A 5000-nucleotide genomic window follows, 5' to 3' on the forward strand; every position below is an offset into this window, starting at 1 on the left:
TTCCCAGTATCTCTCAAGAGCAGGGCATGCCCAAAATATGTGCGTTAGAGTACCCTTTTGGTCACAGTTCCTCCAACATTTGTCATTGGTGTTTTGGAATCTTGTGGCCAACAAGCACGGTGTGTAGTACCATCTCAGATTTACTTTAATTTGTGTTTCCAGTATCCCCAGACCCTTGGTTGAGCCACATGCCGTTTTATACGCCTTTTCCCATGATTCCGTTGAAATAACTGTACCCAGTTCGTTTTCCCAACTAAGCATATGTGTTTTTTTGGGTAATTTGTTGTTGCCTGTCAGAATATCATAGAAATATCTGGTTTCGGACTTTCCCAGGAGGGGTTCTGATGTGATCTTTCTTTGGACTTCCATCGGGATTTTTATCTTATATATAGGAGACTTTTTAAGGAAATTTTTTATTCTGCTATAATTGAAGAGGTCTTTTTGGAGAAGGTTACATTTTTCCTGTAGGATTTCAAAAGGTATTAGTTCCTCTCCTGTCATTATGTCCTCTAGGTTTTCCACTCCCCTTACTCTCCAGGTGTCAATTCTTAAATCAGATATGAACAAGTTTAGTATTTCAATTGGCAGTTTTGGTTTTTTGTGGGTATCGTAGGTGGCTACTTTTTTTGTGTATTCTTCCCAAATTTTTAGGGAGGCTGCCACTGTAAGAGGCAAATTTTTGGGAGGGATGTTTAGGGCAAGGTTGGTTGACATGGCCGCGAGTGATGCGCCAAGTAGCAGTAGATGTCCTTTGGGGGTTTTTGTGAGGCATGTTTCCATGCCTACCCAGGCCATTGTGTTGTCTCTTTTTGTCCAGCATCTGGTTTGGTTCAGGATAGTAGCTTTAAAATATTTTTCTAGGTTAGGTATATCTGCGCCTCCTTTCCTCCGGTTTGAGGCTAAGATTGAAAGGGCTAATCGTGGTTTATTTCCCTTCCAAATGAATGCGGATAGTTGTGCTTGTAGTTTTTTGATTGTGCTTTTTGATATGGGGATCGGCAGGACCCTGAAAAGGTATAAAATTTTTGGCAATATTTTCATTTTATAGGTCATATTCCTGCCTAGCCAAGATAAATTTATTCTTGATAGATGGTCGATTTCTTTTTGGATTGTTTCTAAGAGTGGAGTATAGTTAATTCCCTCTAGTTTATTTATGTCCGCAGAAAGTAATATGCCCAGATACGGGATGTTGTCAGCCCCCCATTTGAAAGAGAATTCTGATTGGATTGCGTGCTGTAGGCTTTGTGGGATGTTTATGCCTAGTATTTTTGATTTGTCAACATTAAGCTTGTAGTAGGATACTTTGCTAAAATGTTCGAGGATCTGGCAGGCAGCTCTCAAAGACTCCAGGGGGTGTGTTAATGTGAGGATAATATCATCGGCGAATAGGCCAATTTTGTGTTGGCGGGAGTTTAGAGGAATTCCTCTTGTTTCTATAGAGGATCTTATGATTTCGGCCAGGGGTTCCACCATGAGGACATATAGTATAGGGGAAAGTGGGCATCCCTGGCGTGTACCATTGGAAATGGTGAATTTATCTGAAATGTCGCCATCTATTAACACTCGAGCTGTGGGGTAGGAGTACAGGGCTCGGACGGCGCGAATCACACCCCCCCCGAGGCCAAATTTATTTAGCGTTTGAAACGCATATCCCCAATGAACCCTATCAAAAGCTTTTTCTGCATCTAAAGCTATCATAGTTGTTGGGGATCTAGAGATTTGTGAGGAATATAAAAGGTTGAGAACCCTCCTCGCGCCGTCCGAGGCCTGCCGCCCCTTTACAAAACCCACCTGATCAGAATGCACAACACTCGGCAGGACATCGAGTAATCTATTTGCTAATATCTTTGCGTATATCTTGACATCTGTGTTGAGCAAGGAAATGGGCCTAAAGTTTGCTGGATCGTCTGGCTCTCTTCCTGGTTTGGGCAACACTACCACCGTAGCCTGGAGCATCTCTTCAGGAAACGATCCTTTTTCCATAGCTGAACTGTAGAGTTTTCCCAAGTAGGGAGATAGGGAGTTTGAGAACCATTTATAATATTCTGCCGAATATCCATCTGGGCCAGGCGCTTTTTGGTTTTTCATGGAGGAGATTGTTTCCGCCACCTCGGATACCGTTATTGGGCGATCTAAACTGGCGGCTTGGACTGAGTTTATTGATGGTAGTTTAATTTTATTCAGGAATTTTTCTATATCTTCGTTGTTAGGGTGGGAAGTTTGTGGGTCATCTTTTAAGTTGTATAATTTACTATAGAATAGGCGGAATGTTTCTAATATTTGTTTCGGGTGGGATATTTTAAATTCTTTGTTTTTTGAGTTCCAAATGTATGGGATGTTAGTTTTAATCGTCTTTTTCTTTGTCAGGTTAGCCATCCATTTTGAGGGTTTGTTTAAGGATGCGTAGACATTAGCACGTTGGGAGGTTATTTCCCTGTCGTGATCCCCTTGCAGCACCCTACGCAGTTCTAATCTTGTTTTGAATAGGTCGTTATATATTTGCTGGTTTGCATTAGTCTGGGCTAGACTTTCTAATTGTTGGATTTTTGTCAGTAAGGTATCAGTTTTTTCTAGTTTTTCCTTTTTGTACCTAGCTCCTAGTTTTATAAGGATACCCCTCATGTAAGCTTTGTGTGCTGTCCAGAGCAATTCAGGGCTTACATCAGGCGTATTATTCAAAGTGAAGTAGTCTTCAATTGCGTTTTGGATATCTTTTTGAAATTTGGGTATTTTCATTAGATAAGTATTGTTTCTCCACATTTTATGAAGGTGGCGGAATCCCCCAATTGCCAGAGATGTCAGTATCGGGGCGTGATCCGACCAAGTTATTGTGCCAACCTCAGCCCTGATTGTAGAGGTTATGAGAGACCTGTCTACCAGGCACAGATCTATGCGAGAAAAGGACCTATGTCTTGCAGAGAAAAATGAGTACTCCCTGGCGGAGGCATTGAGACACCTAAACGTGTCAAAAAGTGCGGCTTTCTTTATCCAGTTGCCTAGGGACATACCCCCTCTCACTTTGTCGCTTGTGGTGTCGACAGATCTCTCTGGTACCAGGTTAAAATCGCCATTTATGATTATAGATCCCTTGGCTACTTTGTTTATTTTTTTGTTTATTTTGTTTAGAAATTTGATTTGGTTTGAATTTGGGACGTATATGTTAGCTATAGTGACCTGTGTGTTTTTTAGCGTGCCCACCAGTACTATGTAACGTCCTTTTGGGTCACATATTTGTTTGTCAATTTTGAGCGGGGCTGTGTCTCTAAATGCTATCAGCACTCCTGCATGTTTCTTTTGTGCGCAGGCTTGTATAAGCTGGGGGAATTTTTTGTGTGTCATTCTATGACTGTCTGTGTCTACTAAATGTGTTTCTTGGATACATACTATATCCGCGCCGAGACGGCATGCTTCTCTCCACACGGAGCTTCTTTTGTAAGGGGAATTCAGGCCATTGGCGTTCAGAGACATCAATTTTGTGGCCATTTTCGCATGGTGGGTCGTTTGCACGGGAGGACGGAAGACTGGAGGTATCTGTGTTTATCTGCCAAAAAATAATTAAAACGAGAAACAACAACAAACGAGTAATGCATCAGATTACCAGTATCAACCTTGCTACCAGAAGTGTTTTTGCCCTGTGAAGAGAATACCGCACAGGATAGTATTGAACAAGTTGTAACTGTTCCTTCACTGGTAGCGGGTTTTTGCATGAGACGCAAGGTGAAACAACAATAAACCTTCAAAAAAATGATTATACAAGCTTGTGCCTGCATGTTCGGTGGGGGGGGTCAAAGTCACTAAAGTGAGAGGACTCACATCTCTGTATTCCAGAATGGACTGTAGATTTAATGTGTCCTTAAGTGTCCTTTGGTTTTTAAACGGTTGCTTTTCTTCTTTTTCCTTTCCAGGAACATAAAGAGGGAAAATTTAGTGGGATCTTTTCTTCCTTCTTCTTGTTCTAGCTTTATTTTCCAAATTTGTCGGAACTGCTTTTCTCGGAGGTAGAGGGCGGAACTTGTTTAGGGGCGGGGGTTGGTACGCCCCACGATTTTAGTGTCTCCATAGCTGTAGAGGGGCTGTGAAATACATATACAGTATTAGCTTTTGTAGCGATGATTTTTGTGGGGAAGCCCCATCTGTAGGGAATATTTGCCTCTCTCAATGCCGTTGTTACAGCTGCAAAACTACGTCTCGCCTCCATAGTAGCTTGTGACAAGTCTATGAATAGACGTATGTCAGCATAAGGACTTGGAAGCACCTTTAGCTTTCTCGCAGTGTTCATGAGTGCTTCTTTGGTGCTGTAATGATGTATGCGTACTATGATGTCTCTAGGTGTATTTTCCTTGAGGAACTTTGGGAGGGGGAGTCTGTGGGCTCTGTCTATCTGCAGCTCCTGTTCTGGGATGTTCGGGAGGATCTTTTTAAGGAATCGTGTGATAAATCCCTTTATTTCAGAGTTGGAGATTTTTTCTGAGACACCTCGCAGTTTGACGTTGTTACGTCTATTTCTGTCCTCAAGATCCGTTAATTTTTGTTGTAGTTTGGCAACAGTCCCCTCTAATTCGTAGTGGGCATCAATCAAGGAGTTGTGGGATTTAACTATCTCTCCAATTTTTGTTTCTGTTTTTTCTATACGGTTGTTAACCTCTTGAACTGAAGTGTCAACATGAGATGTTAGGCTTTTTAGATCTAGTTGTATAGTTTCTCTCAGAGCTAGTACTATCTCTTTAATATATAACTCTGAGGCTGGCTTATCTGAGGCTGATAGATTAACTAGCCCGCTCTCCTTCTTGCTATTTTGAGCATTTGCAGGAACTTCAGGGGCTTCTATGCATGTGTTATCTGACATTCTCAGCCTCTGCTTCTCGGGACTGCTTGTGGGGGAGGGGGCACTCAGTGACAGCGTGTCCGAAGCCATCTTATCTCCCTTAGAGCGCTTTATGCTGTCTTCTATCAGGGGAGGGTTGCTTGCTCCTATCTCTTTTCCTGTCTCCTCTATCCCC

Source organism: Eleutherodactylus coqui, chromosome 13, assembly GCF_035609145.1.
Source record: "Eleutherodactylus coqui strain aEleCoq1 chromosome 13, aEleCoq1.hap1, whole genome shotgun sequence".
NCBI lineage: Eukaryota > Metazoa > Chordata > Amphibia > Anura > Eleutherodactylidae > Eleutherodactylus > Eleutherodactylus coqui.